Below are 13,155 nucleotides of genomic sequence, written 5' to 3' on the forward strand. Positions count from 1 at the left end.
GAAACGGATATTTCTGGGGAAATCTATGTCGGAACACTGGGAGGCATTGAAGGTGGAGATCCGGAAGGCTCAGGTCAATCATGTGCCCTTAATGAAAGAGGGTGGTACGAAAATGCCCTCCCTAATTGCATCACCTCACAGTTCTATGGAATAAATTCCATTTGCCACTGCTCTGCGCAACTGACCATTAGATTCATATCCTAATGCAGGCCATGATTTCTTCTTCATTGTCAACAACACAGCCAATTTTAGAATCGTCTGCAAACGTCTCAATCATACTCCGTTTAATCAAATATAAATCGTTGGTATATATCACAAAAAGCTAGGCACACATTACTGAGCCCTGTACGACCCCACTGGAAACATCCGCCCACTCAAAAAAACATTTATCAACAATTATCCTTTGCTTCCTACCTCCAAGCCAAGTCTAGATTCAACTTGTCACTTTACCCTGGATCCCATGAGCTATAACCTTCATCGCCAGTTTACCATGTGGGTCCTTATCAAAAACTTAGCTAAATTCCATATACACTACATTGAAAACACTACCCTCATCGACCCTCTTGGTTACTTGCTCAAAAAATTAAATTAGGTTAGTCAAACCTGATCTTCCCATAACAATCCTTGTTGACTGTGCATTAATAATCCTTGCCTATTCAAATGCAGAATTATCCTGTTTTTTTAGGATTTTTTCCAATACTTTTCCCACCACTGAGTTTAGGCTGACAGGCCTGTAATTGCTCTTCATATCTCTTTGTTCCTTCTTAAACTAGGGTACTACGTTAGCAGTCCTCCGATGCTCCGGCACCATGCCCATATACAAATAGGACTAGAAAGTTAAGGTCAAGGCCTCTGCTATTGCATATTTTACTTGGATCAACAGCATGTGATGCATTTCATCCGGGCCTTGGGAATTATCTACTTTCAAAGCTACAAAACTCCTCAACACTTCCTCTCTCACCATATTTATTTCATCCAGAATATGACAATCCTACTCGATAGCAGTATCTGCATTACCTCTTTACTTTGTGAAAACAGATGCAAAGTTTTCTTTAAGAACACTGCAAACAGTTTCCGACTCCACACAAAATTACCCTCATGATTTCTAATGGTCCCTACGCTTTCCTTAGTTAACCTCTTACTCTTTATTGTTATCGAACATCTTAGGGTTTTCCTTGATTTTAATGGTCAAGAAAGTCTCATACTCACTCTTAGCTTTCGTAATATCGTTTTTAATTTCGCCTCTTAACTTTCTATATTGCTGTACAAATTCTAAAATATTAAACCATTGATATGTGACATATGCGTCCAATTTTTTTCTTAATCCTCACCTATAATTCCCTAGACATCCAGGACGCTCTAGAATTATTTTTCCAACATTTTATTTAAGGGCACACGTTTGGCTTCTACCTTCCAGATCTCCTTGTAGAATGCCTCACATTGGTTCGAAGCCGATTTACCCACAATTAGCTATTTCCAGTCCACTCTGGCAAAATCACTCCTTAAATTAGCAAAATTAACATTTCCGCAATTCAGAAATGTTATTGCAGGCCTATTCTTGTCGTTATCCATAATCAACTTGAATCTCACTGAATTTTGGGAACAGTCACCCAATTATTCCCCCACGAATAACACTTCAAACTGCCCAGTTTGTTTCCCCAAAAAAATCTAATACCGCCCGCTCTCGCGTTGGGCTTGCCAAATACTGACTAAAATCGTTCTTTTGAAAGCATTTCAAGAAATTGTCAGCCTCGATAGCTTTCACACTAAATTTGTCACAATCAATATTCGTATAATTAAAGTGCCCTACTATTACTACTCTATGATTTTTAGACTTCACAGCAATTTGTCTACATATTTGCTCCTTCTATTTCCCTCCCACTCTCTGGATGTCTACAATGCACTTCCAGCTGTGTGATCGCCGATTTCTTTTTTCCAATTCGACACATCTGGACTCAGTTGATGATCCGTCAAACATATCATCCCTTCTCATCGCTGTAAGTGCTTATCTAATCAGTACAGCAACACCGAACTCCGTTTTGCCCCCCTCTCTCTCTTCCCAAAAATCTGTCAGCCAGAGATATTGACCTGTCAAACCTGCCCCTCTTTCAGCCAAGTTTATGTAATGGCTATAAGGTCATAATCCCAAGAGTCGACATGTGCTCTTAGCTTATCCGCCTTATTCGCTATATTCCTTGCAGTAAATATGTACCATTCAGCACAGGAAGACATCCTTGCTTGTTACGTTCTAAGCCATGTTTCCTCTGTCTTAAATATTCGCTTTCGATATTCAAGCTATCCGACTTCTGCTTTACTTACATCTCTTTTGTATTCGTTCTCAGGTTCCCATCCCATCAAGCTCGTTCAAACTCTCCCCAACTGCACTAACAAAACTCCCCGCCAGGATATTGGTCCCGGCGCTGTTGAGGGGCAACATGTCTGATTTATACAGGTCCCATCTCCCCCACAAGCGGTCCGAAAGACTCAAGAATTTAAAGCCCTCCCTTCTACACCAATTTTCCATCCACGTGCTCATCGTCTCTCTTCTTATATTCTTACTCTTTGGCACGTGCACCGGTATTAACCCAGAGATTACTACTTTTGATATCCTACCCTTTAATTTTTTTCCAAGCTCCATAAATTCTCCCTGTAAGACCTCATCACTCACCCTATATGGACCATGACCTCGAGCTGCTTACCCCCCCCCACCCCCGACTCCTTTCCCCCAGAGTGACCTGCATCCGCTCTGTGACATCCTTTACCCTGGAACTAGGGAAGAAGATAAACATTCGGGAGTCATGTCTACGTCCGAAGAATCGCCTGTCTGTTCCGCTAAGTATAGAATCCCCTATCACTAGGGATCTTTTGTTCTTCTGCCCTCCCCGCTGTGCTGCTGGACCAGCCGTGGTGCTTTGGAATTGGCTCTGGCCACAATCCCGAGAGGCCACATCCTCCTTACTGATACTCAGAATTGAAAATTGGCTTGAAAACTAGAGGGACTCACGGGAGGCCTCCTGCGCTACCTGCCTGGAACACTTATTATGTCTTGTGGTCAACCACGTCCCCTCCACCTGCACGCCTTTAAGCTGCGGGATACCGACCTCCTGAAACGTGCCATCCACGGAGTTATCTGCGTTGCGGATGCACCTTATTGACTGCACCCGCTGCTGCAGCTCCGAAATACGGAGCTCGAGCAATTGAAGCTGGAGACAGCTCCTTCACACATGGATGTCCAATATATTACCAACTATCCCATGAACCATTATTTTGTTTCATAACAGCTTGTGGCACCTTTTCGAAATATTTCTGAAAATCCAAATCCACTGGTTCCACTCTGATCAATTCTGATAGTTACAACCTCAAAATACTCTAACAGATTTGACATATCTGATTTTCCTTTCATAAATCCGTGTTGGTTCTCCCCAATCCTATTATTATATTCTCAGTGCCCTTTTACCATTTCTTAATTATAGAATCAACCATTTTCACGAAGGCTTATGTCACATTAACTGGCCTGTAATTCCCCGTTTTCTCTCTCCCCCATTTCCGATGCAGGAACCCTTTTAACATGTATTGAAGTTTGCAAGATGGAAACCAATGCAAGCAGGTTCTCCATAGAGACCTCTATCAAAACCATTTCATGTAGGTCATCAGGTTCAGAGAATGCCTCGGCTTTCAGTCCCGTTAATATTTCCAGTACTATATTTTTTACGAATTATTATTTAATTTAGTTGCTCATTCTTGCTAGATACCATGTTCTCCACTATTACTGGGAGGTATTTTTTGCGTCTTTCGTGAAGGCAGACATACACAACTTCTTTAATTTCTGTAGCTTTTCGTTATTCCACATTGTAATTAATCCTTTCTCAGCCTGAATGGGAACCACATTTACTTTCACCAATCTTTCGCTTTTTACATACCGAAAAATCTTTTACAGAATTTCGTCATGGTCATGAACTGTGATGTCGGTGAAGATTTTGATAACGGTGGTGCTTTGGTCGTGCATATGCTGCCTTTACCGCTGGAATAACCTTGTGACCCTTCTCCTCTATTAACCTCATTTATGTTTTGTAAATCAGCCAGTACCGCGGTCCCATGCAACACCACCGATCACAAAAGCTGCGGTTGCGAGGCCGTAGTCGGCAGAAGATCATTCATGTTGCAATCGGAGCCCGCATCGCCAAGCTCCACGGTATCAAGTGCCCCAGCAGCCATTACGCCATCCACCGAGGTAGTGGGCTCCGTCACCTTGTCGGAGGGCAGCCGAGGTGTCTGCAGGATGGCACCGATAATGCGCAGATTGGCTCGATGCAGCACGTCTGCTCCACGAGCAGCCGATCTGAGCGGCGACATGTAACATATGTACAGCAAGAGTTTTGACATTGGTCAGCTGATCTTACAGACAATGGGGCCATATCCCTACAAATTGACAGCATGTCTGCAAGCATGTGCTGTTATGTGCCATGGATGGTGGAGTACCTGAAAGTAATAGCCACGAACACTGGTGGAAAAGGCCTCCCAGTGGTCTCGAGGCACGACACTGGACCCCAAGGTGCCGCAAGCGATTGCGTACGTCACATGAGAGCCACCAGGAAGATCTTCCTTCTGGCTCGGTGCACGTTCCCACCTTGGGAAGTCCTCTCCCATATCCATCCAAACACCGGTCCTGCCGTCCGCCCCCGCAATGAAACAGCCCCTGAGGAGCTCCTCGGCCAGGAGGCTTGGAGTCAGCAGGGGAAGGGGAAGAGCTAATGGTGGGTAGGTGAAGCGATGAGTTGGGGGGGGCGTAGGAATGGGTTGTGCTTGGTCGCAGGTGTGGTCTTAGTCAGAGTATTTAAGGTTATTGCTGCTATTTTGTTGATAGTTTTGATGGAGGGCGGGGGGGAACATCTATGTTTTTGTATTTGTGTCGTATGCTTACGAAGCATTAGAATTTGTTAACATTGAATGAATGTTATAAATGCTATTAATTTGTTGTTGGCTGGGGTGGGGAAGCTGTGTGTTTCTTTACAGTGATAATTATGGTTTCTTAAAAATGTTCCCATTAAATGTTTTGAGGGGAGAAGGGTGAGACAGAGGGCGTGGTCCACATCGGTACCAATGACATAGGTGGGAAGAGGGATGAGGTCTTTCAGGCTGAGTTTAGGGAGCTAGGGCATAGATTAAAAAGCAGCATCTCTAAGGTAATAATCTCCGGATTATTCCCAGTGCCACGAGCTAGTGAATAAAGAAACAGGAGGAAAGAGCAGTTGAACTCGTGGCTGAACAGGTGGTGCAGGCCAGAGCGATTAAGTTTCCTCAGGCTTTGGGACCGGTTCTGAAGAGTTTTACCGCAACAGAGCCTCGACCAATTTGCTTGTGCGTGGGTTGGGGTGGTTGGGGGGTGGTGGGGGGGGGCGCTTCACTAGTGCCGTTGAGGAGGGTTTAAAGTAGCTTGACAGGAGGACCGGTCCCTGAAAATGATTCTGTTGGGAAGGGAGATGAGCTAGAAATAGAAAGCAAAAATAAAGACAGTGAGATCGAAGGAGAGAGGAAAAACGTGTAAAAAAATAAAATTGAAAGGCACTTTGTCTAAATGCACTTAGCATATGCAAAATTACTGAGTTGACGGCACAGATTGAGAGAAATGGGTAGGTTCTGATAGCACTTTCAAAGACGTGGCTGCAAGGTGAACAGGGCTGGGAATGAAATATTATGGGGTACTTGAAAATTCGGAAAGACAGACAAAAAGGAACAGGAAGTGGGGTAGCTCTATTGATAAAGGATGGAATCACTGCAATAGTGAGACATGATATTGGCTCATAAGGAATCCTAAGGGGGCGTAGACGAAAGCTCCCCTAACAGTAGTCATTCTGTTGGTCGGAACATAAACCAGGAATAGTGGGGGCTTGCCAAAGGGGAACAGCAATAATCATGGGTGACTTTAACCTCCATGTTGATTGAACAAATCAAATTGGTCAGGGTAGCCTCGAGAAAGAATTCATAGGCCGCAAAAGGTACATGTTCCTTGAGCAGAATCTAATGGAACCAACCAGGTCATGTGTATTGAGAAAGTATTAATAAACTATCTCCTAGTAAAGGATCCCATTGAGATGAGTGATCATAGCATGAATGAACTTCAAATTCAGATGGAGGGTGAGAAAGTTGAATTTCGAATCAGCATACTAAGATTAACTAAAGGAGAGGATGAAGATGTGAGGGCAGTGTTGGCTTAAGTGGACTGGGGAAATATATTAAAGTGCAGCATGGTTGAGAGATTTAGAGAGATATTTCACAACTCCCAAGAAATATATTGTCCAGTGTGGAGGAAAGGGTGTAAAAACCAAAGGAAAGCAGCCAATTAAAACCAAAGTGGCGAAAACTTGAAGGAGAACAGAAAATTGCTAAGCGTTTAAATCCAGAAAAGGATGATTAAACAATGATTAAGAAAAGGAAGATAGACAATGATAGTAAACGAGCACGAAATATAAAAGCAGATTGCAAGAGTTTCTATAAGTATACGAAAAGGAAACAAGTGGCTGGAGTAAATGTTGGTCCCTTAGAGGCCGAGACCGAGGAATTAGTAATGGGGAACATGGAAATGGCAGAATCTCGGAATAAATATTATGTATCAGTGTGTACGGTAGAGGACACTAACAATATCCCAACAGTAGATAGTTAAGGCGCTATAGGGGGCGGGGGGGCGTGGCGGATCTTAACATAATCACAATCAATAAGGAGGTGGTATTCAGTAAGATAGTGGGGCTAAAGACAGAGAAATCCCATGGACCTCACCGCTTGCAGCCTAAGCAAAGTAGCGGCAATGATTCTGGATGCATTGGCTGTAATTTACCAACATTTCCTGGATACTGGGGTGGTCACGGCAGATTGGAAAACGGAAAACCAACGCCTATATTTAAAAGATGAGGCGGACAACCAGTTAGCCTAACATCTGGGATTGGGAAAATGTTGGAATCAATTATTAAAGAAGCAATCGCAGGACATTTGGTGAAGCAAAATTCGGTCAGGCATAATCTGCGTGGATTGATGAAGTGGAATTCATGTTCAACAAATGTGCTGGGATTTTTTTCAGGATGTAACAAATAGTGTGGATAAGGAGAACAAGTGGATGCAGTATATTTGGATTTCCAGTAGGCATGTGACAAGGGTGCACATAAAAGTTTACTGCAAGTTCAGGGTTTGGGGGTAATATATTAGCATGGATAGAGTATTGGCTGACGAACAGAAAACAGAGAGTCGGGATAAATCGATTATTTTCGGATTCTCAATCAGTAACTAGTAAGGTGCCGCAGGGATCATTGCTAGGACCCCAATTATTTACAATCTAGAGTAATGACGTGGATGAAGGGACTGAGTGTAACGTAGCCAAGTTCGCTGATGATGCAAAAATGGGAGGAGAAGCAATCTGTGAGGAAGTCACAAAAATCTGCAAACGGACATAGACAGGCGACGTGCTTCCTAAAAATTTGGCAGATGGAATATAATGTTCTAACATGTGAAGTCATGCACTTCCGCAGAAAAAAATCAAAGAACAAGTTATTCATTAAATGGGGATATATTGCTAAGTGCTCCAGTACAGCAGGACCTGGGGGTACTTGAAACTCAAAATATTACGATGCAGGCACAGTGATTGTTGAGCAAGGCCAATGGAATCTTGAACATTATTGCAAAGGAGATGGAGTATAAAAGTTCTTCCACCGAAATACAGGATATTTTGAGACCACACCTGGAATACTGCGCTCAGTTTTGGTCTCCTATATTGGCGAAATGATGTACTTGCTTTGGAGGCAGTTCAGAGAAGGTTCACTAGGATGACTTTATAGATGAGGGGGTTGAGTTACGAGGAAAGGGTCAATAGGTTGGGCCTCTACTCATTGTAATTCAGATGAATTTGAGGTCCTCTCATCGAAATGTGTAAGGTCATGAGGCAGCGCTATAAGGTTGATGCAGGCAGGATGTTTCCACTGACAAGAGAGACGAGAACAAGAGTGCATATTCTTAGAATTAGTGGCCGCCCATTTAAAACCGAGTCGAGGAGAAATTTATTCTCTCAAAGGCTTGTAATTCTGTGGAATGTTCTGCCTCAGTGAGCGGTCGAAGCTGGAACATTGAATGCATTTAATACAGAACTAGAGAGTTACTCAAAAGATAAGAGAATAAACGGGTATTTGGAGCGGGCAGTGAAGTGGACCTCAGTCCATGATCAGAAAATCCATGATCGTATTAAATGGCGGAGCAGGCTAGAGGGCCTGTATTGGTTATTCCAGCTCCTATTTCTTATGTTCTTTTGTTCCTGTAACATTGTTGTGCATTTTCTCAGATAGCTACACCATTACACAATTGCGATTCCCTAACATGAAAGGGGATAATTAAACTTAACTTGAATCAACTCAAACTTTAACTGTCACCAAGGGAATTCACAGCATTAATGTATGAGCTGCAGAGACAGCAATGTTCAGCTTTGTAAAAACGACTGACCTGTTTCAAACTATGCAGCCACGGCGGGCCCTTACCAGTGGTCCATAGGTGGAGGTTGCATGGTTTCATCGTCACCTCGTTGTAGGCCCTGAGCTTAGCATCCACCTCCTCATACTCCTCTTGCTCTCTCTCCTGATCTGGACCAGCAGTCCGTTCTGGAAATTCTTGTCCCCACCTGATAGCCAGATTGTGCGGCATGCAGCATACTATTACGAATCAAGCTACCTGTTTAGGATGGTATTTGAAGCGAGGCTCCTGACTGGTCCAGACATCTGAAGCGTTTCTTACGCACTCCAATGGCATTCCTAATGATATCATATGAGGCTCTTATTTTATCGCTTCTCGGCTTCTGTCTGGGTGTTAAGCAGGTGTTCATCAGCCAGGTGGCTAGGCCATATACTTTGTTCACCAAGCTTCCAGCATTGAACTTGTGGCTGACTGGTAAATATGTTAGATACAGCAATCTCACGCAGGATATGAGCATCATGGATGCGGTCCAGAAATGATGCATTTACTGCCATTATAATTTGGTTGTTGTCTACATCGTGTTGCACATTCAGTGAGTGGAAAGCTTTCGGTGCGAAAAAAGCTGTGGATCCTGAAAAGCTGGCCGCTGGACCCTGTGCGTACACTCTGTTACTCAGTGCACCTTGGGGAAGTTTGCAATTTTGGAGAATCCTAGAGCCCTCTCAGTCTGTGCCTCCCTGGTAATAGGGAAGCTGGTAACATCCATCGTGCATTTTGTAAAGGGATTCAGCGACCTGTCGAAAGCAGCAAAGAATGGAATGCTGCGATATTGCGCAAATCTGACCAGCTGAGGCCTGAAAGCAACCCGATGCATAGGAGCAAGTGCCGCAGTGACCTTGACCTTGACGGACAATGCTGTTCTGCTGATGCTGGCAGGCTGCACATCTTACCTGATGAGCTGGCATATCTCGCTGATAACCTCTTTGTGGAACTGCAGTCTCCTAAGTCACGTGTTATCAGAGAATTTCAGCTAAGACCGCTTCTCCCTGTAAGTGACTGTGGTATAAGGTCTTATCCTCCTCAACATTCTGGCACTTCATTGATTTGGCACATGATGCTGTTCAATATACCTTCTGCCATCTCCAGCCTGCAGCATCTGCGTGCTCATGAAGACAGTTTGCGAAATTACAGGTCGCATTCCAAATCTCTCAGTTTTACACCAGTTGTTCACAAGCAATAAATTTACCTACTAAGACATTTAAAGTAACTTCAAACCGTCCACATTATGATAAGATGTTTGTTCAGATGGTCAAATTCTTTAACGACTTCCAGAGTACATTAAAACTCCCGAGAAGTTGAAGCAGAAATTATATGAACTGACCTCGAATTTATAAAATGGCATCCATACCGCTCAGTTTCGTTCAAGTGCGAGCAACGTTTTCTCAGCAGCTGTTCCGGTGAGTGATATTTTCGGCGATATGAGGCCGAGATGTCAAAAATAATGCTCGGCGAAATAATGGTCGTTGATTTCAGCCATTCTGACCTTTGCGACAAAAAAAGTAGGTGGGCGGTCTTATTTATTCTCAGCATTAATTAGATGGCAAATGTAATGCTCAGCGATACAAAGGGTGTTGTTTTTTTCCCATTCTGAAATTTGCGCCAAAAAAAATGGGTGGGTGATTTTATTTCTTGGCGTTAATTACATTGCGAAAATAACTCTAGGCGATAGGTGAGATATAAGTAGACGTTAGTTTTCATTATGTGCCTAAATGTGCGATACCTGGGCGCTATACCTCATTTCAGCGTTAAAATGGATGTAAGGTGGCCTGTATCGATGCAAAAAAATCGGTTGCCTCGCCCACTTGGGAAAGATATCCCTCTTGTCTCTTTGTATAATTTAATTTATATATATATATATATTATATATATATATTTTATGTATATATTATATATATATTTTATATATATATTATATATATATATTTTATATATATTCATATAAAACAGAATCAATTTTATCATTAATAAACACTTTTATTCTTACAGTCTGTATTAATTATCATACTCAACTAACAATTAAATGTAACATTATAACATGCATGTTCGTTATCATCCCCAATTTAACAATGATGTACATCAGTTTTTAAATGTGTATTGCTTATCATTACAAATTTATCAATTAAATGCTACAGTTTTGCATTAGATATCATACCAAACTTGAGAAATTATATATAAGTTTTACCTTCTGTATACATATATTCATGTACACATTTAACAATTAAATGCAACAGGTTTACCCTTGTAATGGTTGCCATCCCCTATTTAACAATGAAATGTCAAGGTTTCACCCTGTCTGTTCGTTACCATTCCCAATTTATAACAATTAAATTTATCAGTTTTACGTTGTGCATTAGTTATTATATCCAAGTTAATAATTACATGTAATTGTTTGTTATAAAATCAGCTTCAAGAATTACATATTTCAGTTTTACACGGTGTGCTGGCTATTGAACCGGTAATTAAAGAGTTAAACACGTTTCATATTAGGAAGGCACAAACGCAAATTACTGATGTGGCACAATTAACAGGTGCAACATTCGGACCATGTTGCAATTCCTGTTATTCAGAGATAATGTCGTAGCCTTCGAAGTTGCTTCCTGTAGTTATTCAGAACCAATAAATACATTCAGGTTCGTGGCAGGAGGTAGGGTGCAAAATACATATGTTCATACCCAAAGAGGATGTGAAGCAATTAGCAAAGTTGACATTAAGCAATCTGTAAAAAGCGAAAAAAATCGTCACGCAGTAGAATTGATGACCAATGATAATGTAAATGATGACTTTGCAAAGAATTCAGTATAAAAGAAGAAGCTCCTAAAGTGTTGGAAGTGAACGGTTGGGAAGACATCCAGTTAATAAACTGGTGTCGACATTGTCTCCCTTGATGAAGCAATAAAGCAAATCTATTCTCCACAAAAGGACTGTGTTGAGTGACTTTGCATTACTCCACATCAAATAGCATGGTCTGGCAGGACGCACCCTGGCGAAGGACAGACAGACGTTTGCATACCATTACGAGTAAGTATATATTTCAAGTACGACTCATAAATCTGATGTAATCTGTTGCAAAACATGTCGGTCGCCTGGGCTCTCTGAACTTGTGAGAAAGATCTGTAATGGTGAAAAAGACATGAGGGTAGTTAAGAGATCACAATTGTAATTATCAATGTATGATCGGCTTCGTAGGTTTGTAATTGCAGACCCCAGGTTGGAGGAAACCAGTTCAAAGGCGACAACGAAACGATGGAGGGGTAGATGTAGGGTTAGTATTGTGCTCTGAACAAAGTTGAGGCTGCACTCACAGAGGTTAAAGTAACAGTGACCTCTGTCTTTAATGAGACACTCCAGTGAGAGGAACAGCATGAGGGGCCGGCTTATATACAGTGCTCGCAAGGGATGCAGGGATCCCTTGGGATTTCAGACGATGAACTCCCTTGTGGTGTAACATGGGAGTGCATGCTTTACAGATACGCAACATCACATCCCGCTCCCAAAGTCAAAGTGAAAACTATTTACAACTTGAAGCGGTCGGGAGCCTTTCTTTCCCTGGTGGGCTGCCACGGTACAAATGTCTGTTCTGGTGTCTTGGCTGTGCCCTCGCTGGGCTGGCGAGTTGTTGGCCCTGCAGGGCTGCTTGGTGAGCCTGGCCTTGCTGGGCTATTGGGCATAATTGCTTTGATTTCCTGTTCCGGCGTGGTGCCTTTGATCCTTTTAGTGTGTTGCGGTCTCGAAAAAAGTGATGTCTGCTGTGAGTTGTTCAGGGCAGCATTTGTACTGCAGCCTTATTTGGTCCAGTTGCTTTCTGCAAATGTGCCCATTGTCTCGTTTGACTACAAACACCCATTTCCTTATTTACCTGTCACCTTGCCCACGTTGCTTGTGGGACCATGTCCATAGTTTTGCACATACACAGCATCATTCAGATCAATGTTCTGTGAAACAGTGGCGTGGCCATCGTTTACATTTTGTTGTTGCCGCCCGCTCTCTACGTGATCATGCAGGTTGGGGTGAACCTGCGAGAGTCTCGTTTTAAGTGTTGTTTTCATGAGTAGATCAGCCGAGGGCACCGCTGTGAGCGTGTGGGATCTCCTTCGGTCGCTACGCAGTATTCGGGACAGTTGGATTTGGAGTGAGCCTTCTGTGACTCGTTTAAGGCTTTGTTTGATCGTTTGTACTGCCCGCTCTGCCTATCCATTGGAGGCTGGTTTAAACGGGGCCGAGGTGACATATTTGATTCCATTACTTTTCATGAATTCTTTATATTTGGCACTGGTGAAACATGGCCGCTTGTCACTGACCAGTGTGTCAGGCAAGCTGTGGATGGCAAACATGGCCCTCAGGCTTTCAATGCTGGCGGTGGCGGTGCTATACGACGCTATTTTACTTTCAATCCCTTTTCAAAAACATCCACCACCACCAGTAACATTTTACCGAGAAACGGGCCTGCATAGTCGACATGGATCCTCGACCATGGTCTGGAGGGCCAGGACAACAAATTTAGTCGTTCCTCTCTCGGCGCATTGCTAAACTGAGCACATACGCTGCGTTGCCCTAAACAGGACTCTTAGTCAATGTCGATACCGCGCCACTACACGTGGGATCTGGCTATCGCTTTCATCATTACTGTAACCTGGTGTGCGCCGTGGAGAT

The sequence above is a fragment of the Pristiophorus japonicus genome, unplaced genomic scaffold, assembly GCF_044704955.1.
Source record: "Pristiophorus japonicus isolate sPriJap1 unplaced genomic scaffold, sPriJap1.hap1 HAP1_SCAFFOLD_66, whole genome shotgun sequence".
Lineage (NCBI taxonomy): Eukaryota > Metazoa > Chordata > Chondrichthyes > Pristiophoridae > Pristiophorus > Pristiophorus japonicus.